Here is a 25,368-nt window from a genome sequence, read left to right as displayed (position 1 = left end):
GGAATCAAACCCAAGACCTCAGTGCCATGAGGCAGTAATGCTGACCATGAAGCCAACTGTGCAGCCTGATTGATGTCATTAGTGACATAATCTAATCGCATAGAAATGTGGTTTTTATTATCGTGTTGTTATTACAATATCTACGTTATACCATTGTATTACAGCAGCAGTGATTTTGGCATGTGGATGGTTGTCAATGGTTGTGTGCTGTCTGCACTGTTTAGTGCTGAACTCACTCTGGCTTTTTAACAGCCCAGTGTTGTCTTTTGCCGGTTGTTGCTTTTATTCATTCTCGTCGCAGGGAGTTGCAGTCTTTTATGATTTTGCTATCACAGAGAGGTGCTACGAGATGGCAGGTTGGTGGGGGGCATGTAGTATAGTAGGCTATATGATTCATTTTCATGCATAACAGTACCTCTAAGCCTTTTGCATCATATTGGGTAAATAAGGCATAGTGATTGTGTATTATAAATGACCAAATGTTGAAAGGCCAAGTGCACAGACTGGGGAGCAGATAGAGCTGTATGAAATAGCAGATAAGCTACAAGTTATGATAACGTTAACAGAAATGGTGTGCTTACAGTTCATTTCTCAGCTGTTGTCACTTCCCTTTCCTTTTCCTTTGCATAAGAGCCCTGATGCCTAGTGCAAAAATGATGTCCAGGCTGGGAGGATGCCCAGAACCTAACACGCAGCAGCCACACTGACAGGGGCCTGCATTTACCCAGATTTGCTTACCAGAGAGTGCACATTGGGAGAGAGGAGATGGGCAATCGCTAGAGCTCTATTCCAGGTAAATGTGATCAATGCTGGAAATGTCATTGCATATAATAAAATCCATCTAGTAGTATGCTGTGTGCAGGCAGAAGGCATTGCACCCTGGTTTCTGTAACACAATACATCTACTATGCGTTATTCATTTTCTTGTATAACAAGTGAAGCCACCCAAAAATAAGAGAAGCGATTGATTAGCTATGGCGGTCGCAGAGAGGATTTATTCGCAAATTGAGTGACAGGTGGTCAGTATTTGGGGGAGGTAACTAGAAAATCACAGACCCGCTGGGACCATTTTCTGGGCGTGCCCCAGTGAGCCTCTGCTAATTCGTGCGCAGCCTGAGAGGTGATGTGCTCATTCTGAGACAGCACAGGCTTGCTGAGAAGTCCGATGTGCGACCGATGTTTCCGCTTTTATACGTAAGAGACGGATGTGAGATACCAGCAGTCTTTTTGTACAAGATGGCGGCTGAGTCATTGGTATATTCTGGCAAAGCCACTACGTATGGGATAACAGCAAAGCAGGCATTGCGTGCATTTATGAATCAAGTCCTCTCTCTGTCTTCCGCACATGACAGCATTGTCATATAGAAACTGCAGAGCGTGCCCACAGCTGACATTGTTGCATTCAAACGTTTTCAAAGTGAATTAGAGCAACATGACCAGAAATCACCTCTCCATTTGTACATGAATGATGATTTTTTTTTTTCCAGTTTAATAAAAAAAAAATGAGCTCTTTAAACCTACAGATGTGTCCTCATACATCTGGCCTCTTTGTGCGCTAAACAGCCCTTCTAGTTGCGCCATACCATAGAGTGACTCGGTAGTGCTGAGCGACTTTTTGTGCGAGTTCATATGCGTCTTTTTCGCACAGCGATGCGAATAAATAGCACAAGCAGCTTCTGCGGCTGTAACACTGTTTCGTAGCGTTTCGTATGCAGATACACCCGCAGCCGCACAGAGAACATAGGCATGCTGCATATCATTTTAATCACCAGAAGCTGCTAGTACGAATAAGAAGGTAAAAAGTCGTACAAAAAGACGCTCAGCGCTACCGAATCCCATGGAGCTCCCGCGTTATGTGTAGCAAGACTTATAGCGCACGGAGGATACATGTATGTGGACACATCTGTATACACATATAAAATACATATTCTGTATGAGTGCATACGGATTATTATATGACTTTCTAAGGCATATTTGCCTACTCTCCCAGCATGTCATGGAGAGTCCCTGGGGTAAATTTACTCAGAATCGTGTCTGGCCAGAGTTTAAACACACTCTGCATCGCAGGGGCACGGGAGAGTTTTGTCAGCTGAACACTCAAATTTACCAAGAATTATGTTTTTCTGATACGTGTTTTCCGATGGTGGATGAGATCGTGTTACTCCCCCGTATTCCCTGTGTCTGACCGCGGCCAAACACTCACGAATATTAAGTCTGCACAGATCAGTGAGATCTGTGTAGGCTTCTGTGTGTGTTATAGTGTAAAAAGAAATAGAAAGTAAAATGCAGTGGAGTCTCCTACCCCCAAAGCATAACCAACACTAGGCTTTTTGAGCCAGTCCTGGTTTAAGAAATATGGTGGGAAAATGGTGTGGGGGTTCCCCCGTATTTCCATCAATCAGCACAGGGCTCTTACTAGCGGGGGGGGGGGTAATGCCACAGCAGGGTAACACATTTCACGGGATCCCCCGGCCAAAGCATTAAAGCTCCCAACTAGTCAGCACAGGCCGCGGATTCCTAGGGAAGTGAGGACCTCTCTATGGTGGAGTCTCCCCTCCCGAGTATACCCTAGGCCCTGGATGATAGCCCTGGGCCGTTCCCCGCATCCCTGGGGCTGTTGGGTGCGGGGTTAATTGTGTAAAAATACAATAAATATTGTCCGTTACAGTGTGACTCCTGGACCCAGCATGCCGGTCCTGGAATGTCATACATTTCAGGATGTATGGGACTGCTGGCAATTCTAGTCATACTGTAAAGTAAATGTTGAACACACACACCAAATGTGGTTTCAGTTTAATATACGTGCATTCACACTACATACTCAGCTACTCCACGCCGGTCGGTACTCTTCTCCATAAAGGCATTCTGGGACTTGGAAAAATAAAAATTAATTACTCGTGCCCACGGACAATAGTGTTGTACACTATGTACAGTACTTCCGGAATGAAGGCAGAGACGCGGTATTTCCGATAGAAATCTATGGGTGGACTGCAGTCAGCTCGGGCCTGGGATAAACTCGGGAGGGGGCACTCCTTTATTGAAATCCCCGGCCAGGGCTGACTAATTGGGGGGGATTAATGCTTTGGCTGGGGGACCCTGTGAAGCGTGCCCCCCCTGCTGTGGCATCAGCCCACCCCTCCCCCGCTAGTATTTTTTTTCCCCGTATATCCTGAACCAGACCGGCTCAGAAAGCCCAGTGCTGGTTATGCTTTAAGGGTGGGACCCCACGCCGTTTTATTTTCACTCTTTTATTTACACTATACACACACTGAAGCCTGCATGGATCTCACTGATCTGTGCATGCTTTTGCAAACACACTATTCACAGACCAGTGTGTTTAAAAGTGTGTTTTGACTCGAGTTTAGTGTTTCTAAGGACGTGTTTAAAAACTCGATTCTTGATAAATTCACGTTAAATTATTGTTTCTTATGAAAAGTACTATTTCCTCCTAGGATTTCTCCCTCAGGATCTCCTGGAGGGGAGGAATACAGAATAGGCAAGTATGTCCTAGAGTTACTTACAGTGAAACATCGCATGATATCCATTTTTTTTAAGAAAAATAGAGGTTATTAATGAAGAATGCTCAATGTGCACCGCAATACGCCTTTTGAACTCTGGAACTTGGATAATTAATTAATTAATTTGTCCATAAACACACCCACTCTTTGGAGGCACCTTTGCAAATTAGTGCATCCAGCCTTTGCTCTTTAAAGGGGTAGAGGGTGCGGAGGGTGCGCTCGCCCTATGGGTGTAATGCTGGAGTAATAGTGTGTTGTGGTCTTTTGTGTTCGATGTTGTTTGTGGAGTGATGGAGTGTAGGGAGGGAAGGGGGTCTAATGGACTGGAGGTGGTGGGTGAGGAAATGAAGACAGAGGCAGAAATGGGGGCCAAAGGGTTTATTGGAAAAAAACAGTACTAATCCTGTTTGGTCCCAGGCACCCAGGTGGGGTGAGCGATCCACTTGGGGGTGTGTGTGGGTGGAGACTGGGGAGGTGAGTGGACCCTTTTAGGGGGCTCCTTTCCGTGCAGTTCAATAGACCGGCACGTTACCCCTGCTGGACCTTTGGTCAACAGTCTTAGGATGTCTCGGGGGGAGGGGAGTGGTGGGTTGGCAGCGGGTCTGGCGGTTGTGAATGTACACCCTGGCGGCGTCCCGCGCAGGGGTATAAGTCTCGGAGTCACTTACCTACCGGTAGGATTTGTTGGTGAAAAAGGCTTGGGCTGCTGGTAGCTGGTGTTAGTTTCCTTTTGCAGATGCGGTGTTGGATGGCTGTTGCGGTGTCAGCGGTTGGAGGAAGCTCTGTGTGTGGTAGTGTCTTGCTGGTGCACTGTGGGGCTTGGTGCACCGCGTTGCTGGCATTCTGTTCCCGCTGCCTGGTGGGTGCCTGCTGGTGTGGATCGCTTAGGGATTGCTGCTGGACGAACAGCTGTGAGTGGAGCTGGTGTTGGTTGCTCCCAGGGGGCGGTGCGTGGTCGCCTGGGTCTAGCAGGTGGAGTGGTGATCAAGAGGGGTGCGAAGGGCTTTGCTAGGTGTGATGCCCAGCGCGGCCCTGCGGGTGGTGGGTAGAGAGGGTTCTGGAAGCAGCAAGGCTCGACCGAGTTCTCCGCAGGAATGAAGAGCTCTGGTGTAAGCTGGCTGTGGTGTCAGAATGTAGGGGGTCTCCAACGCGTTTCGGCAGGGGCTCTGCCTTCTTCAAGGAGGTAAGAAAAGGACATCGAACACAAAAGACCACAACACACTATTACTCCAGCATTACACCCATAGGGCGAGCGCACCCTCCGCACCCTCTACCCCATTATATCGTTACACAGGACCCGGTACTCCTGCTTTTAGGAAGGTGCAGCACCCCGACACAAACAATACATCTCACATCCCATCTGCCCATACAGCAGAGCGCAGTTCTAACCCATCATTTGCAGTTTGCTCTTTAAACTCTGCTAAGTTTAGCCACAGGTGTAATTAATAATGAAAAGGAGGGAACATGAGAATGGTGATTATTACACATAGTAATTTGCGTGTGTAAATCTCCTACAATGCTCGCAGAGAGTCTAGAAGACGTGCATGATGAAGGCACAAAATGAGTCCTATACAAAAGTAAAGAATGAGACACGAGATGTCTGAAGATGGAGTAAACTACCGGGGCTAAACTCCGAAAGGCTCAGCTTTTTGGAGTTTAGGGCCTGATACAGAATGGATCGCAATGCTGCGTTCGCACGCAACCGGCCACTGCGAAAATATGCTAATGACTGCGTTCCAACTGCCATCGCAGCACAAGATGTAGACACCCAGCACTACATATAGCCGCTCCCTTACACTCTTCTCACATCCGTACTAATGTGCAAGTATGCAAAATCATCGGTAACATCGGAGCTGCCCGCACACTTGTGGTTGACATGACCCTGCCGCAGAAGTTGCTAAACTTCCTGCACGCAGTGAGTACTCGGCGTTCAAACGCACTGACACGCCTGCGTTGGCACGACCACCCCTCCGTCACCACCCACAAACGGCAACTCCTGTCAATCACTGAGTGATGGGTCTGCATACTGCCTGCGATCGCATTCCAGATTGCAGCGCCTGGTTCGCGCACGCGCACATCGTCTAATACGCACGCACAGATTGCAAACAGCCGGCTGCGTGTGAACGCAGCATTGTGATCCAACCTGAATCACAGTACCTAGGGCCTGATTCAGGTTGGATCGCAACTGCGATTACGCACGCTATCGGCCGATTGTTGCGTTCTGCAATTGCCAGGGCTGCCACTCCCCCCTTAAGAAAAAAAAAAAGAAAAAACATTGCTGGGGAGGGGGGCGCTGTGAGCCCCTCAGCCCAGCGCATATCCAGGGGGGGCACGATCAGGGTGATCGCTCCTCCCCACAGGCAGCAGCAAGCAGTCTCCCTTTGCAGCCCAGCACACAGCAGAGTGTGCTGGGCTGCACAGCTGACAGGAAGGAAGGGGGCGGCGTCAGACCCGGGTCCCCAGCCGGGCCCCTCCAGCAAGAGTGAGCCTGGGTGATTAGTATCCACTCCCCCCCCCTCGGCGCCCCTGTGCATCACAGTGCGCGAACCAGCGACTGCGTTCAGGACTGCGATCGCAGTGACTACGCTGACCCATCACAGAGTCATTCACAGGAAGTGACCGTTTGGGGGAGGTGACGGGGGTGGTCGATGAAACGCAGGTGTGCCAGGGCGTTTGAACGCCGTTGCAGGGGTGTGCATAAATTATCAACTGCGATGGGATACGCAGCCTGAGCTCTCACTGCGTACCGGAAGGTGACCTAGTGCAAGTGTGTGTGAGGCTGCGATGGTACTCGATGTTACCGATGTTTTCGCAGTCTTGCAAAGTATTACGGATGTGTATAAGGTGAGTTGGGCGTCCTTATGTAGTGCTGCGACGGCATAGCGATCACAATGGATTAGCAGGGCCGTAGCTAGGGTACTGTGGCCGGTGCCATAGCACAGGGCACCACAGGTTAGGGAGCGCTGTTTGGGTCTGAAAAAATCTCTGTTTATTATCATTCTCACTTGTAGATTCCTCTTATTTCATCCCCAGCATCTCCTGGCCTCTACTATCTCTTCCCAGGCCCTTCCTTATGAGGCCATTCCCCTTTTTTGGGTGCATTATGGGCCTGATTCAGAGCCGCTCGTTCGTTCCGACCGATGTTCGCACAACTGCGCATGCGTACGGATTTTAATACACATGCGCGAACCAGTCAGTGCGGCCGAAAATCGTGTGCTCGCTAAATAGCGAATGCTTGCTATTTTGAGAGACAGAATGAGGCGTTTGTGGGTGGTAACAGGGGAAGGTGCTTGAAAACGGGGAGTGGAGATCAGAACGCAGGCGTGCCTAAAGGTCAAAACGGGCGTTTTAAGGGTGTGCATAATTACGAAAGCAGCGTCATCGACCACGTCACTTGGTTGTTGTATAGTTAGAACTGCTCGCATGATTGTGGTAGGAAAAACCAACCACAAGAATAGCGAGCAGTTCATACGCCGTCCGATGTACTCGATTAATCTAATAAATAGCGGACATGACGTATGATGCGAGCGGCCAGGGGGCCTTTTTTTCAAAATTACGTTCGCATGTTTTGTTCGCTCGTTCAGACATAGAGGCGTGAACAGACCGCAAAGAGCGAACGGTTAATTTAAATAGCCAGCCCCTTTTTCTGGACGAGCGAGCGCAAATAGCGTCCGGCTCTGAATCAGGCCCTATGTCCATTTGAAAAATGAGGGGGGCGCCAATGCTCTTTCTGGCACAGGGCACCAAAAAGTCTAGCTACGGCTCTGTGGATTAGCATATCATCTCAGTCAGACTGCTTACGTAATCACAACCGCGATCGCAGTTGCGATCCAAACTGAATCAGGCCCATAGGGATCAGATCATACTGCCCATTGATAATAATGGGGACTGCGATCTGCAGCGCTGATTAGCACTTTGTCAGAGATTTCTGTGAAATATCCAGCATTGTTCATAGGAACAATACATAAAATTGCAGTTTCGGCATAAAACAGTCCCTTAATCTTTGATTGCAAAATAGAAAATCATGATGCACAGCCCTGCACAGCTACAGTACAAGCACTGGTATGCCTACTCCAATGCACTCAATCTATCTGACCTCTTCTTACTTCATATGACAAGTTCTCCTCCGCAAACATTGCTATCTTGCTCCGCAGGCCGATACGCACTGGTGGAAATTGACGAGGACTTGTGCAGATCAAGGTGCACAGCTAATACATTGGCTTTGTGCCATGCAACAATCATTCAGAGCTTCATAAATGTGTCCATTATAGAAAGTTGTGTCTGTCTTGGCTGGTCAGAGTTACCACACTCTAAATTTAACTAGATTTATTTTTTTTTTGCCACAGAACAAGAGCAAAAAACATTAAGGCTGGAAGTTTATAATGGATGTGACGACCTATTACGACTAATACAGTCTGCTTAGTATGTTACAATCCATTGGGGTAGATGTACTAAGCTCTGGAAAGTGACAAAATGGAGAGTGATAAGCTACCAACCACTCAGCTCCTAACTGTCATGTTACAGGCTGTTTGAAAAATGACAGGAGCTGATTGGTTGGAACTTTATCACTCTCCAATGTATCACTTTCTAGAGCTTAGTACATCTGCCCCCTATTGTTCTTTATGACTACCTAGAGCTACCTGTTATTTATGGATATCTAGAGCTGCTAAACAGACTTCAGTTCAGTGAACGTTGATTGGCTGACGCCCAATGTGAAGGACAAGCAGATGCTAATCAGAGTTTTCTGGTCATATTTTCTTCCCCACTCACAGAGACAACACTCCCTACTAATCGTGGCTCCAGTAAGTTAGTATACAGACAAGAGTTTTCTGCGGTCATCCTTTCTGCAGTGCACAGCAATATGCCTTGGTTCAGAGGCAGATGACATCAGCAATAGCTGTATTACATTTGCCATTTTTGTGTGTCTGAAGCTTTTTATATAGTAATTGTATCTAGAATTATGCTTCTCCATAAATGTGCAACTGTATAATGCATTCCATTAAAAGTATATGATGAGAACTAATCTCCCAGGACTGGTAAAAATTCAAGTCATATCTTTCGGGTGCCCCAGTTTCGGTTGGACAGTTCCAGTTTGAGGGCTCTCCAGTTGGGAGGTCTGTTCAATTCACTGCTGCTCTACATGGCTCTGAAAAATGCTAGGCACCACCCACTCTGTGACATGGACACACCCACTCTGTGACATGGACACGCCCACTCTGTGACATTGCCCACCCCTCTGCCCTTTGCTGACTCTCACAATGTTGGAGCCTATGTTCGAGTGCCTTTGCAGCATAAAATGGCTGTGTACCCTTCCTCTCAGAATGACCGCCGCAACTGAGACGTCAGAGTTATGTTATCTGGGTATAGGAAAGCAGACACTGGCCCTCATTCAGAGCCGTACGCTCTGAGCAGAGCGCACGCTCTGAATGAGGGCCGTCCTCCATAACTATGGAGCGTCCCCCTGGACGCTCGTATAGCTGTGGGTCACCACCCACAGCCTATACGAGCGTGCAGTTTGATGGCCGCGATGGTCTTGACCTTCGCGACCATCGAAACTGCGAGCCGGAGCCTGCGGTTGAGGTTTTCAACCGCAAGGCCCGGAGTGATTTTGGCTCTATCAGAGCCAAAATCACTCCCACTGACATCACTAGTGATGTCAGTGGGCCGGCTTCTGACGGTAGGCGTTTCCTTAGGAACGCCCCCGTCAGGGAGGCACGCCCCCGGCACGCCCACCAAAGGGGGCGTGCTGTCAATCAACATCGACAGCACGCCCCCTTTGATCAGACACAACGAGCGAAGGAAAGTCCTTCGCTCGTCGCGTCTGGCGCATGCGCGCGACGGAGCACCCTCCATCGTGCGCATGCTCAGTGCAGAACATCGACCCACTTGCGAGCGGACAGCCTCTCACGAGTGGGTCTGAATCAGGCCCCCAGTCCCAAACACGCCCCAAAAAAGGACGGTACACCCCCCCGTTTCAAGCGTCTCTCTCTGATACCTCCCACAAAACGTTCGCTTCCTGTCAATCAATGAATCCTCACTGTAACTGTAATCTTAATTCAATCACCGCGCGTGTGCATTGCGCCTGTGACACATGCCTAGACCACCGATAATCACTCAAATGTGTGAATATCGGAATAGCGTACAACACTGAGAACAGGTCCTTTATCATTTTAGTGGAGTTTTTCTATAAACATACAGTAATTAGGGGATAATATGACAGAGGATGAGGATAGAAATCCTAATTTCACTATCTGCAGACCATATAAACATATTTATTACAAAGAAAAAAAATCAATGCATTCTCTGATATAACCCCATAGAATAAATTCAGTTAGTACTTAAAGAATAAGGGCTTTATGCTTTGTATGTCTCCCATTGTTTATAGCTGCATGCAAAATACATGTGATGAGATGAACAGCAGTCACGTACGAGCCACATGTAATAGAGTAGAACAATAATAAACAGTCATTTATTAAGGTGTATATAATAAGCCTCTTAAGTGATGCCTTACATTGTATAGATACTATGGGTATCCCATACCTTTCCATTCATCTTTAGAACTCAAACTAAAGTACATCTTTTATTAAATTTGTTCTGCTTTTGGCTACAAAATTGTGTGTTATTCTCCTGTAATATGATTAAATAAACCCACAAATGAGGAACTTTTAAGGCTGTTGTCACAGCTGCATTTTGGTGACTTTATAAAACAACTTTGTGATGCTTGGTACCCAGATCTCCATGTGTACCTGTCCTATTACTGTTTTATGTTTGGTTTATAGTTCTGTATGTACAAACTCATCCCATACTTACCGACATTTAATATCTCCTCTCCGGGTGATGCCTCATCCACTACCTTCTAAAAGTGTCTGACTTATAGGTTTGTTATTTTAAGGGGCTAACTAGCCGGGATCTTGCCAGTTCCTGCAACACGCAGGCAATTTGGTAAGGGACCTTTTATTTTGATTTGTTGGGTGTTTTAGAGCTTTGTGCTGTAAAATGTCATTTATATTAAGTTCGATACAGAAGTCTTAATAGATGCACATGCTCGACTAAGGCCGGGTACACATGATCATTCCAGTTTACCTTCATCCCAGAACACGCGATATAGTGCATACACACTATATGCCGTATTCAATAAGGTGCGAAAAGCCGTTTTCTGCGAAAAAGCATCGCGAGCGACATCATTTCGCCATGCAAAAAGTTTCCTCTGTATTCAATTCCGGAGACATTTCCCCGAAGCCGAAACCCAATGCATTGGAATGTGCGATAAAGTTTCGCCTATGAATAGGTGTCGAATAAAAGTGCAGAGTTGGGGTTTTGGCGTGCAAACCTCCGAAAAAAACCCTGCACCCTTGGGACAGTCCCCCAAAGGTAAACTGCTTACAAAAAAGTTTAAAAAATTCTTTAGATCACCCCAAAAAGTACTTTCATTTTTGGGATGAAAAAGACCAAAGTTGGGGGACAAACTTAAAAACTAGCGAAATTGACTCCAAGGGGGCCCCCAAGTAGGCCCCAGGTGTTTTTAAGTTTGCAGGTGGTTGCGGAAGGTGTTTTTACGTTTTTTAAAACTTCACTTAGCAACTTTAAAATATGCTTGCACCCATTGTCATGTGCCCCAAATTTGCTGGGACTACTTATATTCACCAAAAAAACACTGGTAAAGGCTATTCTTCTTCACTTATGCAAATACGCTAAATAGCAGCTATTGAGATAATGCCCCAAAAACCTTCAGCAGGCCTATTCGGGGGTATCTATAGTTATCCCCAATGTCAGTGCATCTTTTGGGGGTGTCAGGCTGATTTCCCCGAATCTGACAATACTTTTCGCATTACAGTTTCGCCGGGTCCCGTTTCGCTGATTTCTAATTGAATACGGGGATAAGCGGGGACGCGCGTGATACTTTTTCTCATGGAAAACCAGCGATGTTGGTGAAAAGTCCGGCATGCGAAAAGTACAGGACTTTTCGCGTCTAATTGAATATATGCCCCTATGTCGGAGCATTGTATCCAATTAATCTTTTCTCCTGTACATACTATGCAATCCTTGTGTAGATCACTGGCAGTTCAGATGCCGTCTTCAGAGGCCAGATTGAACTGGCATATCGGCTAGTCAGCCGTTTGAGCGTACAAACTGTGCCATGTGCCCCACAGCGTTTACACAGCCTAACCCTAACCACAGCCTAACCCTAATCGTAGACACAGTCTAACCATAATCCTTACTGTCGACATTGTGTCCATTTTGTCCATGTCAACATTCTAAATGTTGACATTTGGATATCAGTTAATATGATTTTTGGACATGTCTGGGCATATTCAATCACAGATTGATGGAGTTGTCCACAGTTGTATTATTATGTGTTTATGAAATATTTGTATTATGTATTTTGTGAATTTAATACCGTTATTGTTAGATCCATTGTTGTTTTTCCCACAGATGCAAAGGTGCAGTTGCTAAATAACTGGGTAGATTCACAGGGAAGACTTAATGTAAATCATTCATAGCGAAACTCACAAGCAGGGGTGTATCTATAATGGGTGCAGGGTGTGCGGGGCACATGGCCCCCCGGGTCCAAGGGGGCCCCGCACCGCACACCCTGCACCCATATAATTTAAAACTCACCTGTCCGTGGTCCAGCGTCGGGTGTCAGCGCTGCACAGAACACCGGAAAATGGCCACCGCTGCCTTTTTTCGGGCGTTCTGCGCATGCGCAGTAGACTCCGGGCATACTCTAGTGCCCAGAGTCTACTGGTTCTGTGGTGGCCAGCCAGCCGCGTCAGTTGGCTGCCAGGGAGAGAGGAGGGGGCCCTGCATGGAGAATGCACACGAGCCCCCTCCTCTCTTAAGACGCCCCTGCTCACAAGAGTACTTAGGGAAACTAGTGTGGATTGTTTCTTTGTTTTATTCTCTGTTTTATAGGTAGTATTGTCTGTGACGGACCAGGACATGCAGTATCACTGCATTGTTTAAAATCCATCAACAAGTCAGTCTTCTTATCTTTAAATTCCAGCATTAGTGCACATACCCATTGTAGATGGATGATCAGCCTTTGTTCTTTCCATTAGCTGAAGGTTACTGACCTCAATCACTGATGACATATGTATACAAAGCACAGAACTGCCAGACTCACCATGACTCACTGTGAACCATAATATTGTGGTCATTTATCATTTGTAATTAAAGATGAATTATTCTTCCTCACCGTAATCTCCCTTGCAGAGCTGATTTGGATGAAGGAAAAATCAGTGCTGCTGACTGTAATGCTAGGTACACACTATACAATTATTAGGCCAATTTGCCAATAATTGGTGATCAGCCGGATGGATGTATTGTATAGTGTGTAGGCCATACTTGCCGACCTTGCTGCCCCCTTCTCTGGGATGGGGCAGCCAGATCGGCACAGAGGTGGTGTGGCGGTCGTAAAGGTGAACTGTGCAGGGGCCGTTGTCCATGCTATACATTGCCGGGAAAACAGGTATTGTGTAGTGGGGTGATGGGTTAATAAGATGCGATTCAGCGCGAATCGCGTCACTGCCCCCCAGGCCACACACCAGGACACAGATGTTGAGGCTTTGGATTCACCAAAAAATTGCACCATTTGTCGTCCAGAAAATCTGACAGTGTGTACCTAGCTTTTTTGAAGGATATGTGAAGTTTAGGGAATTTCTTGGAGATATATTATGCGCTAGAAGAAAAAAACTGATTGGTTCATCTAGCCTGTTCCTTATAGTGCCTATGTTTTTATTATTGTTATCATAAAATATTTTTTTGTTTTAGTTCTTTACTTACTTTATTTTGTATTTCTTATGACAGCCATATCTAGCCTTTTTTTTAATGAAATTGTTCTGTTATGTAATTCACAAAGTTATTTCTAAATTATTTAAAAAGTTATGACAGCAGTCTGCGCTCATATCTACCACCGCACATAGGGCGGGATGCATCCAGGGGCATATTAAGAGAGGAGGAGGTCATTGTTCATTTCCCATCCGGGGTCCCCTCCTCTCTCTCCGGCGGCCGGCAGCGCACTGACGAAGCAGTAGACTCTAGGCTAGGGGTGGGCAATCAGCTCCCCAGCTGTTGTAAAACTAAACATCCCAGCATTCCCTGCCAAAGTTTTGGTATTGGTCATGCTAAAACTGTTGCAAAGCATGATTGGATGTGTAGTTCAACAACAGCTGGAGGGTTGTTTATTGTCCACCCCTGCTCTAGGCAGTAGTCTGTGGTTGCCGTAGGGTCAATAGAAGTCTATGGGCTTCTATTTGCAACGCCCTCTGAGGGATCCAATCGGATCTCTCCCAGCAACCCCTGCGTCATAAACCCGTAAGTTCATCTATCGCAAAGCACAGCTCTTACCGGGAGTGCTGTCCTTTGAGCTTTTAATCATGCATACCGGCGTTATTTACGGTCCATATTCTTGTTGCAAAGACAAGTTCTGTTGTTTTTACAACAACAAATAATCAGAAAGTAACAAAATTTGTAATCTTACTATCAAGTGGGAATAAAGAAAAAAAAATTGTCTTCACCCCTTCTGTACATCACTTCCATTTGCTACCAGTCAATGGCCCTCATTCAGAGCCGTTCGCTATTTGCGGTCGTTCGTCCAAAAACAAGGGGTGGCTATTCAAATGATCCGTTCGCAAATTGCAGTCTGTTCACACCTCTAAGTCTGAACGAGCGAGCAAAACATACGCTCGTTTATTTGTTAAAAACGCCCCCTGGCCGCTCGCACCATACGTCATGTCCGCTATTTATTAGATTAATCGAGTACATCGAGCAGCGTATGAACTGCTTGCTATTCTTGTGGTTGGTGTTTGCTACCACAAATTTGCGAGCAGTTCTGGCTATAAAATAACCAAGTGACGTGGTCAATGACGCTGCTGTATTAATTATGCACACCCATAATACGCCCGTTTTGACCTTTAAGCACGCATGAGTTCGGATCTCCACTCCCCATTTTCAAGCACCTTCCCCTGTTACCACCCACATACGCCTCATTCTGTCACTCAAAATAGCAGGCACTCGCTTTATAGCGTACAAACGATTTTTGGCCGCACTGACTGGTTCGCGCATGCGTACTAAAAACCGTACGCATGCGCAGATGTGCAAACATCGCTCGGAACGAGCGTACTGCCGCTAACGAGCGGCTCTGAATGAGGGCCAATATTCTCCCCTTCTCCCAAAGTATTATATCCTGTTGTTCAAAAATGTGTTCAAAACGTAAGTTTAAAGCAGGAGTGGGGAACCTTTTATCTGCTGAGGGCCATTTTGATATAACATTATTTGCAGGCCCGGTGCAGGCCACGCCCCTCCGTGTGACGTCACACAGGTCAAAGCCACAATAGCTGGTGATTACAGCAACGCCCAGAGCATTCAGAGGATGCTACGGGGAGCTGTAAGGGCAGCGGTGTGACCATCTAAAGCGTCCTAGGGACACTCCAGGCCGCACAGCTGCATAGACTCTGGCTGCAGGGTACAGATGAGGCTAGCAGAGAAATGCTCCAAGGGCCAGACCAAATGATTCCGCGGGCCTTATACGGCTCCCGGCCTGAGGTTACCCATCCCTAGTTTAAAGGAAGGCAGTAGCATATGAGAAGCAATTTATTATGTTATTGGATTATTTTGTGTAGTCTCTGGGGGGGAGAGATAACCATAACAGAACACTAAGAGGTCTATGTAGTGTACTAAGCCTTTTAGAAAGATAAAGTGAATGGAGATAAAGTACCAACCAATCAGCTCCTGTCACTTTACAGGCTGTGTTTGAAAAATGACAGTTAAATACTGATTGGTTGGTACTTTATCTCTCTCCAGGGCTTAGTACATAGACCCTTACGTACGTTAAGGTGGGTTGAACACTGGGGAATGGCACAGGCAGTGATTCCACAAATTGTTCTGACGATGGAATTTAATAAGCACACAGAGAGGCCTTTGTTTAACATGATATAGTAATTTAATTTCCATACACTTATTTAATATACTATATAATAGACAGGAAATAGCTTATCTGCCCACAATTGGTTAATCCCCAGGACATGAAGAATCCCCCATATTATTCCTTTGTTGGTCTACGTCCTGTGAATCTTTTAAGAGTCAGTGGGTGCAGGACAAGGCAGAAAATGAGCCCGTCATACAGTGCATCACTGAATAATCTTTCATTCTCATATAGTTAAAATACAGAATAAATAAAGAATACAAATGTAAAAGGCCTTCTCTGTCTCATTGAAGTCACGGATCAAGCTAGCTTTGTTATATACATAGAATCATGTTCTCCGTTGCCTTGCGGAAAGTCCCTACAGCACGATAACCGGCTGCTGTAAACTAATGGGATTTTCCTTCCCAGACGCAGCGTTAGGTCTTCCCCCACACATTTCATCATAGTAACTTCATAATGGGGAATGTAGCAATGGTATTAAATAGACCAATGGTATTAAATAGAGAAACCTATACAAAATATTATTAATACAAACATCATTAAATATATTTGGGATTAATAATATGCAAATACTCTAATGTACTATTGATTAGTTATATGGGGGTCCACCATGTATAATAGATGTTTCTTTAGGATCTTAACTAAAGACTGACCACTTTACTAAGTCTGCTTTAGCAAATCATAAACGGGTGTGAAATTATATTCATACATGGACAAGCAGCGTTTTAAATACTTAGATACTGACACCTGTCATTTGATATGATTGTTGAAGCATAAAAACTGTTGGATAGAAGGAGGTAATTAACTAGGTAAGAGTTTCCCAAACGCTGTCATCACAGCGTTTCTAGAGAGGATTGGGCCCGTGTGCAGTCTCCGACACAGGCCCCCTCCTCTCTGTGCGCAGCCAGCGCCGGAGTTATAGACTCTGGGCACTAGAGTGCGCCCAGAGTCTATAGAGTATGCGCAGGTCACCGGGCCATTTTCCCTGTACTGCGCATGCGCAAACGACGGGAAAATGGCCGCAGCAGCCATTTTCCAGTCGTTTTTACAGTTCCGGACCCCCGCGCCGACGTGGGACTCCGCAGAGGTAAGTAATACTATGGGTGCAGGGTGTGCATTGCGGGGTCCCCCTGGACCCAGGGGCCCGTGTGCCCCGCACACCCTGCACCCATTATAGATACCCCCCTGATTACAATCCAGGTTTTAAGGATAGCCATCCAGATAGTTAAATCAAATTGACTGAGGTACTAATTAAGTCATCTGTGCTCAAGCATAGATATCCTTAAAACGTGGACTGTAATGGCAGAGTTTGGGAACCCTCTCGAATAGGCAAGCCTCATGTTGTCCTCAATAATTTGTAGCTTAAAGTACAACAAAATTCGAAGAGGAGGTCCTGCGATTCGGCCAAGCTACAAGGGCATTGGAAGCGTTATTAAACTGTAATCTGCCAAGAGATACTGTACATTTTGAATTCTTTACTTTTCTTAAGAATTAATGCAAAAAGAGGAGGAATTAAAGAAGACTCCATAAAACAGTTGAACAGAGCGATGATTTTCAGAGCCCACACTCTAAAATGATATAATCTAAATGTACAAACAAATCTTTTTGAACCTTGTGTTTTTTTGACTGGGATAATGCTTAAGGACCTCTGACAATCGCTCTTTTGTGCTTTTAGTTCCAGAAACCTTCATTCAGTTTGGGATATTTTGGGACATTGATATCACCGTAAGAAGTCAGTGTCGTAGCTTGAACCGTGTCTTAAGCTGGATAAACGCCTATACAATCATCGAGCCGTTCATCCAATATCGAGAGGACGGCCATTGGATTGTATAGGTGTGTACGCTGTCCCGATGCAGGAGCGTTAGCCGATAAACGGCTTTTAACGCTCCTGCAACGGTTGGGATCGGGAGGTCGCATCTTATGTACTGTTTAATATTTATCAGTTCGACCTCCCGATTCCATAGAAGCCCGTACACACTGTGTTATGTCTGCACAGTGCGTACGCGGCTCTCAGGCAGCTGACAAGGGGTCACACTGGGGACAGACTGCACGGCTGATGGGGACAGCTTTACCCGATCAGCCTGTAATCGAAAAAGTGTGTACCCAGCTTAAGCCTTGTGCCTAAGTGTAATCTTAGAGGGAGATTTATCAAAGCTTGGAGAGAGATAACGTAACAACCAATCAGCTCCTAACTGTCATTTTTCAAACACAATCAGCAGATATATTGGGGCATCATGCTGTGTGTACGCAGGCCCGCTGAGAGCCGTGGCAGGCCCGGGTAATAGGGGGCGTGGCCTAATCGTGGGAGGCATGGCCATGCCCCCTTCCCCCCCCCCAAAAAAAAGATTTGCAGCACCGCGAAGTGGCGCTGCGAGCTGGGGATGGGGTTGCTCTGGGCCCCCTAAGCCCTGCTCAAAGCCAGGGGGGGCGCGATCAGTGTGATCGCTCCCCCCACAGGCATAGGAGACTGCTGTGGCTGCTGCTCAGCAGCCATGAGCAGTCTCCGCTACAGCTCAGCACACGCTGTGTGTAAGTGCGATCAGTCCCCTGTGTGTACGTGCGATCAGTCGCCCGCCCGTACACTTGCAGCAGCTGCCGCAGGGAAGGGGTACGACACGCCAGCGGGTGTCCTCCAACACACAGAACACAGATGATGGTTGTTCAGTGTGTATGAACGACCATCATCTGCAGATATATCTGCTAGGTGTGTACCAAGCTTTAGATTTCTTTATGAACAGTGCTGTAACATTGCTCAATGCCGCCCCTGCCACCTAAACCTGTGACGTCATGACGTTTGCTAAATGCTGAATCCATGTCATAACCGATTTTTAGCATCATAAACAAGTGCTAAAGGGGTTAGGACTAGTTTTTAAATGGAGCCCATGGTAGACAGAATCTATTCATATTCTTAAAGGCAGGGTGCATAGCTGTCAAATGTAGAAATGATGGTCCACTACTGTACTAGAGCTCTGGTTATGTACTGGTCACTCACACTACACCTAGGTGATTGCCATTAACCTAATCTACTTACAATTATCCAGCAAATGTAGCCAGCAATATCTTGATTTTGTTTGAAGTCCAATGTAATCTGAATTTCCTACTATTTCTGGCTAATGTTATCCATGGGGTTAATATAACTAGTGAGCAGTCTCACATTTGTAGGAGGAACTATGTTAATCAGGGAGCAGAGTAGACTCAAGATAAGAGATGGAAATGTCTAAGAGTTACAGATTTCCCCCTGCCCATATTTTTCTTGTGGGGTCTCTGTTTTTTGCAGCATGGTGACCTCTCTCATGCTCTGGCTGGGGAGACACGAGATTCTCTGGCTTCTCTCCTCTCCTGCGCTGATTGTTAAGCTTCAGTGAGCTACAGTAGCCTTAATAAGTCCAGACACAAGTCACTTTATTTTATATTTGTTTATAGAAAACAGAGACGTCAGGCTTATGTTTTCCACGCGTCATTTACAGAGGTGTCTCCAATTACCAGAAATATTGTCTTTGTTGTATCAACATTAAATATATCAAGAGTTTCATACAGTTTATACATATTCACATTTTTTTTGCATTTAAAATAAATAATTTACAACTAATTCATATTTTAAAAGTAACAACAAACATAAGTTATGTAGCACCACTGAGTCCCGGGGCAACTGAACATACAATGCACAGCCCAAGATAGGGAAATTACATATTAGCCTTTCAATTAGCCACCAGTTTTGCGCTGGGACCTTCCATGCTAATAATATGCAGGATATTTTATTATCTCTGTATTAGTGTCCAGTGCAGCTTCCAGCCATTCAGTAATTGTTGTAGTGATCAGGCTGATGGGACAGCTAGAACTCTAGTTCATTGAGGTGTAACTAAAGCAACAACTACGGTTTGATGAGCTGTAACTAGAGCAAAACCTAGCAAGTATCAAGAGGTGCATTCCTCAGTACAGGTGTTAGGTTTGTAACAGAAATCACAAGGTGTGTAATAAATGTAGCTTAAACAGATGAAACTGATATGCTAATATTCACAATGGATAAACAGAACTTAAAATGTAGGTAGGCATGAATAGGATATAAATAAGGAAAAACAAATGCAGAAAGTCACTTGCAGAGCATAAAGTAGATAAGTGACTGTCCCAACACAATGCAGGAATACTCTTTTTAATTGGGCAGACATGGTAAAGGTTAATAGTCACAGTATACTATCAGCACAAACAGAGTCCAGGTAAAGCCAGCGACTGAGATGGTCCCAGAGTCCCCTAGTGAATCTGGCAAGAGATCCCAAGGTGAGTCTTGGACAGTTCTTACCACACTAGGTGGATGCTGGTAGCTGAGGTGAGTGCAGACGGTGAACATGATGCAGACCGGATGCAGATGTGCGGAATACCAGACCAAGGCACCAAAGGCTAAACCACCAGATGTCGGCCAACGGTGAAAGTAAACATGAAGGGAAATAGCTCTGCAGATGTGGCAATATGGGACGCCTACATCTCCAACTGGATTCGATGCTGAGCATCAGGAGGCCAGACTGGAAACTGGAACATGGATGGCTGGCCAGGAAACCGAACTGGAGTCTCGGCTAGGACCTGCCAAATTTAGAAGGAGGGTCAGTAGTAAGTTGTAACCAGGAACTGGGAAACATAGCAGCTGTATCAGAAGACTGAACCAGAACATGTTGCACAAGGACCAGGAATCATAGAAGCTGTATCAGGAGACAAGAACAAGAAATATACAGCACAGGGACAAGGATGCTACCCTGGGAGCAAACACTATCACTGGCAGAAGTGGTGTGTTAAGACAGAGCTTAAATACCAGACACAGTCAATCGGCACTATTAGGTAACCACTGTTAGGTAACCACGCCACGCTCAATTTAATTACAAGCAGCTCTCACATGCAGGGTACATCAGACGGCCATTTCCCTGATTTCTCGCTCCAACTGGAAACGCTGATTATCACCGATCCGTTGGGGAATGGGGAGATTCTTCATGTTAAAAATCCCTGATTTGATGATACCAATCATATTTTGGTCAGGATCGGCAAATCAAGGAAACAGTGCGCTTACTGCTCATACACAGCTGTCAGTCTGCACATGCATCAGTAGTGGTGACGGGGTACAAATCAGAAAGAATAGCCCATAGGTACGATGGGCTAACACCATCTTAAGATTCCGGAAGCAAATATTCTGATGCCGCTCCATGCTCCGGAATGCGAAAGTAAATCTGAGTGTTGGTGGCTCCTTTTGCAGTCTGAAACGGTATCTAAGGGCTACTTAACTTTTGAGCGAATCAACACAACAGACGTTTTGGGGGGATTTCCCACAAGATAACGTTCATAATTATGCCCCTATGAGACAAGACTAAATAAATTGGTTTTACTTATTATAGGTTGAGTCTCCCATATCCAAATATTCCGAAATACAGAATATTCCGAAATACGGAATATTTTCAGCATGACTGAGATAGTGACACCTTTGCTTTTTGATGGTTCAATGTACACAAACTTTGTTTAAGGAACAAAATCATTAAAAATAAAGTATAAAATGACCTATAGGCTTTGTGTATAATGTGTATATGAAACAAATTAATTTCATGTATGTACACAAACTTTGTTTGAACCACAAAATTATTGAAAATATTGTATAAAATTACCTGCAGGCTGTGTGTATAAGGTGTATATGAATCATAAATGCATTCTGTGTTTAGATTTGGGCCCTATTCTTAAAACATTTCATTATGGTATGCAAATATTCCAAAATACGGAATATTCCGATATCCAAAATACCCTTGGTCCCAAGCATTTTGGATATGGGAGACTCAACCTGTATTGTTCTAAGGGCCTGATTCAGAGCCGGACGCTATTTGCGGACGGTCGTTCCAAAAAAGGGGCCGGCCATTTAAATTGAACGCTCGCTCTTTGCGGTTTGTTGACGCCTCTATGTCTGAGTGAGCGAACGAAAAATTTGCTCGCTATTTTGTAAAGACGCCCCTTTGCCGTTCGCAACACACGTCATCTCCGGTATTTATTAGATTAATCGGGTACATCGAAAGGCATCTGAACTGCTCACAGTGCTTGTGGTAGGTTTTTCTTACCGCTATCACTGCGAGCAGTTCAGGCTAAAAGACAACCAAGTGACGTGGTCGATGACGCTCCTTTACTACTTATGCACTCCCATTAAACGCCGTTTTGACCGTTTGGCATGCCTGCGTTCGGATCTCCACTGCCCCGTTTTCAAGCACCTTCCCCTGTTACCACCCACAAACGGTACATTCTGTCAATCACATTAGCAGCCCCTCGCTGTTTTGCGAGCGCACGATTTCCGACTGCAATGACTGGTTTGCGCATTACGACCCATACGCATGCGCAGTTGTGCGGACATCACTCAGAGCGAACGAGCGGCCGCTTACGAGCGGCTCTGAATCAGGCCCTAAGCCCCAAATAGTTTATGAATTTGATAACCATGCTGGGAACACCATCCCCATAATTCCGTTCAAAGTGTTTAATCAAATAGGACATCCAAGGGCTAATTCCTTTCAATGGCACTATATATACTCAACTCAGCATGGTGGGGGATTTCATAGCAGTCTCCACGACATTCACTCTTTAAATACATGGATAATATGTAGCACACATCTAGGCCAAATCTATTTTTGTGCATTAGTGTCAATCAATACTTGGCTTTTAAGGGTCTATTGCATAGTGAGTATGAGGCCAGCATTTTTGCACTGTGCATTCCCAGAAAGTGAATGTAAGTGTGCTATAGCAGCGTGGGATGCATTATGGGTACACACATGTGTGAGCGGTGAAAATAGCGTATGGGTTATTTTATGTGGACTATAGCCCTTAGGCGACAATGGGTAATGTCATCTGGAGATGGCGTCAGCTACAAGGGCCAAGCACCGCAATGCTTTGCATTCCTGAGCTTGGCAAATTTGACAAAAAGGTAGATATCACTTTTAGTTGTTCTTGTATTATCTTAACTTTATGTCTGTACTTCTTGATAAGTTTGTGGCAAATCATATATTTTGTTACCAGCTAATGTTCTTAAGCAATTGTATCAATAATAGGTTATGTAATATAATCTGCGTGATGCTCTGTTGCTTTCATACTATATCAGTAACTTGGCCCTTGTTCCCACAATCACCATCTACAGTTGGTCTATTTAACACATATCACTACTTGCTGCAGGGTATTACTATAAGTTCCACACTGTTGGTTAAAATGAAATCAGACTACTGAGTTGTTGCATTCGCTTATACACAGACATGACCATATATGTAAGTAAGGGAACAGCTAGATCCCCTTCTGTAGATTGACCCTGATGTCATCAGCCAGTGTCCAGCGTCATTCCCTACCATCCAATTGGGCATAGAGGGGGAATATAATCATGTAGTGAGCCACCAAGCCCGAAGTGTGGCGAGCGAAGCGTGCCCGTGAGGTGGTCATTTTCTTTTTTTGGTGGACTGTGTTGGCAGAAAACTGCACTTCTGCCCTCTGTCCACGTCACTTCCAGGTACAGTATCTGAAGGGGAAATATACCTTTCCTATGTAGTAATGTGTAAATAGCTCCCTCTCAGGCTAGATTCTAAGGGGTATATTTACTAAAGTGAGAGTTTTTAAAAAAGGAGATGCTGCCCATAACAACCAATCCCATTCTACTTAACATATAACTAGCATCTTCCAGGAGATAATAGAAGAATCTGATTGGTTGCTATGAGCAACATCTCCACTTCTAAAAACTCTCACTTTAGTAAATATACCCCTCAGACTGTATAATCCTGATGACAGATAGCTGCACATTCAGATGGTGGTACATCGCGATACGCTTGCATTACTTTGTCAAGGCAGTCAACCATAAGGGCTGTACTATGCAACTGCTGAGAGACACAGAAGCAGCTGGTGTTCCACTGAAGAGGGGTGACGTGATTAAATGTGAGGGGTCACGTGATGCTTACATTAAATCATGCCCCGCCCCTTTTTGCCACAAAGTCCCATTACTTTACTATCTTTCACCCGACCAACTGGTGGTCTGAGACTTCCTAGATGTCACTGGTAGATGAGCTAGAAGCACCAGGAGATAGCATGCTTTTACAAATGTAGAGGGTTTGTACTTTTGTGCATAATAATAATAATAATAATAATAATAATAATAAATTGGACAATTCACAGAGAAGTTCGAATTACTGGAACCTTTCCAGAATTTGGTAAAAATGGTGCATTATATGATCTATGGTTTACCTTTGAGTAAGGGAAAGGTACGATGAGGAACTTATCCTTTACTGAAACACTGACATACATGGGAAGAACTGAAAGCTAACTGGGCTACTGTACTTTTGTGCATAAATGTTAGTCTTTTATAAATAACAGGATAACAATAATAGCTGGGAATACATACAGCATTTACAAGTAGATCTAAATATTTACAGACTTCATCACAACTAAGGATATTGTTTGTAACATTGACACTGTACTGTTGCATGTCTGACATGTGTATATGTGTAAGGAATGCATAACACACAGGTAATATTCACAATACTTCAGTGAATGATTAAACTTAATGGACTTGTGTCTTTTTTTTTAGTCGTACCAGTTTTTGGAGTTTAGTTGGGCTTTAATTCTAATATCTCTTATCCTTAAGCTGCCCATCCACTAGCAGACTTGTCTTTGAAAGATGAAAGATCAAAAGATCTACACAAATCATTCATCAATTTATTGTTCATGTGCATGAACGATTTGTGAACGATTGCACAAAACGACCAAAGATCATAGACCATAGACCAACAATTTTCAAACCAGTTGTTAATAAAAGTGGGCTGAAATTTTTATTTAAATCTATATATGTTTATATGGTAGGTCGTTGGTCTTTGGTCGTTGCTTGTTCCGGCATTGAAAATGTGAACGATTGAATGGTAACGATGTCCAATAACAATGGATTGATGGGCAAAACAGGACGACTGAAACAACCGTCGTGATCGTGCATCGCTGGTCGTTTAGGGCATTGTACTACACGATTTGCACACGATTTTCAAGCGATTGAGCGATAACGACGGTCGTTATCGCTCAATCGCTAGGTTTAAATCGCTAGGTTTAATCGCCTAGTGAATAGGCAGCATAGTTGTTCAAGAAATGTCTACTTAAAACTAACTTTACACTAAGGGCCTGATTCAGAGCCGCTCGTAAGCGGCAGTACGCTCGTTCCGAGCGATGTTCGCACATCTGCGCATGCGTACGGTTTTTAATACGCATTCGCGAACCAGTCAGTGCGGCCAAAAATCATTTGTTCGCTATTTTGAGTGACAGGAGGAGGCGTATGTGGGTGGTAACAGGGTAAGGTGCTTGAAAACGGGGAGTGGAGATCAGAACGCAGGCGTGCTAAAAGGTCAAAGCGGGCGTTTTATGGGTGTGCATAATTAATACAGCAGCGTCATTGACCACGTCACTTGGTTGTTTTATAGTCAGAACTGCTCGCAATATAGTGGTAGGAAAAACCAACCACAAGAATAGCGAGCAGTTCATACGCTGTTCGATGTACTCGATTAATCTAATAAATAGCGGACATGACGTATGATGCGAGCGGCCAGGGGGCGTATTTTTCAAATAAACGTCCGCATGTTTTGTTCGCTCGTTCAGACATGGAGGCGTCAACAGACCGCAAGGAGCGAATGGTTAATTTTAATAGCCACCCCCTTTTTCTGAACGAGCGAGCGCTAATTGCATCCGGCTCTGAATCAGGCCCTAAGTGTAGATCTGCCACATTGATAATCTACATTCTGGTCTGGCAGCCAGGTCTGGGTACCTGGAATGGGTCCCTTACACTAACCTCCCTATTAGTTGCAGTAACTTCGTAGAGAGGCATAGGCTTGCAGGCAGTGCTTAATATTTGGTAGGGCAGCACGGATGGTGTAGTGGTTAGCATTACTGCCTCACAGCAATGAG

The 25,368-nt window shown here is 45.2% G+C and overlaps 1 protein-coding gene across 3 annotated transcripts in view; it reads left to right on the top strand.

Moving 5' to 3' along the window:
* Positions 1 to 25,368, top strand: part of ARAP3 (ArfGAP with RhoGAP domain, ankyrin repeat and PH domain 3) — a 194,453-nt gene that overhangs the window by 45,366 nt on the left and 123,719 nt on the right. For 2 of the 3 annotated variants that reach the window (XM_088447432.1, XM_088447430.1), the window contains exon 2: positions 632 to 793. The exons of the other annotated variant lie outside the window; for it this stretch is intronic. The gene's annotated coding sequence lies outside the window, so the exon portion shown is untranslated. The remainder of the gene's footprint in view (positions 1 to 631; positions 794 to 25,368) is intronic. 3 annotated transcript variants of the gene reach the window in all.

This window comes from Taudactylus pleione, unplaced genomic scaffold (genome assembly GCF_031769625.1).
Source record: "Taudactylus pleione unplaced genomic scaffold, aTauple2 ptg000431l, whole genome shotgun sequence".
In the NCBI taxonomy this organism is placed as follows: Eukaryota; Metazoa; Chordata; class Amphibia; order Anura; family Myobatrachidae; genus Taudactylus; species Taudactylus pleione.
Note: the sequence above shows the minus strand (reverse complement) of the source record. Positions and strands in the feature narration are given on the sequence as shown.